This window comes from Grammomys surdaster, unplaced genomic scaffold (genome assembly GCF_004785775.1).
Source record: "Grammomys surdaster isolate TR1022 unplaced genomic scaffold, NIH_TR_1.0 239, whole genome shotgun sequence".
Taxonomy (NCBI): domain Eukaryota; kingdom Metazoa; phylum Chordata; class Mammalia; order Rodentia; family Muridae; genus Grammomys; species Grammomys surdaster.
In genome coordinates, this window is record NW_021604684.1 from 7,698,065 (window position 1) to 7,698,801 (window position 737).

The following is a 737-nucleotide window of genomic DNA, read 5'->3' on the forward strand; positions in this document are numbered from 1 at the left end:
GGCACTGAGAAGGTGCCTACAGCCCACCTGTGCTGTGCACTGGAGGGAAGGTCTGTGGTCCACAGGTCTCTATCTTCTTCCTCTCTCATTGTGCTGCATGGTGGTAGGTGGGCTCCGTGTGTCTATGGTCCTTCCATGCAGTGAGGTAGAGGGCAGGTTCGTGTGTCTTTCCCTGCCAGCACCACTTGGCATGGCGGAATGCAGGTCCTTGTCTGTCTTCCTCCTCTGGTGCTGCCTGGATTTGACTTGATTTTTATGTGTCCTAGGCATAAGACAGCTTTGTCCACCAAGCCAGACATCAAGCTAGGATGAACAAAGGACTGACATCTTCTCTGCCTCTGACTGATATAAGAGCACCACCACCACCCACAGGGTGTCTCTTTGCTCATTGTCAGGGGGGGATATAAATATATTTTTTAAACTTAAGTTTCTCATAATTGAGATCATTTTTTTTTTCAAAGTACCTACCAAGTTACCATTTGATCATATCCTGTGATATGAACTCAAGGGGTGTGTTTTCACTTCCGCTGGCTCACAGACAAAATGCATTCTGCAGATGTATGCACTGCATGGGGTTTTGGTAAAAAACAAAACCAGAAAAACAAACAAGGACTCCCATCCCCCCCCCCCCCCGACCCAGCCACCAAAACAGAACCCTGCAAACCCAGGGTGCTTTAGCTTGGCCATAGGGCACAAGGCAGTGCCTTATCTCCTCACCTGGAGACATTTCTAGATTT

General features: G+C 48.4%; 1 non-coding gene across 1 annotated transcript; it reads right to left on the reverse strand.

Moving 5' to 3' along the window:
- Nucleotides 1-253: 253 nt before the first annotated feature.
- On the reverse strand, nucleotides 254-400 carry LOC114626815. Its single transcript, XR_003712294.1, has one exon. It is a non-coding gene; the product is annotated as a small nucleolar RNA SNORA48 (small nucleolar RNA).
- Nucleotides 401-737: the final 337 nt, after the last annotated feature.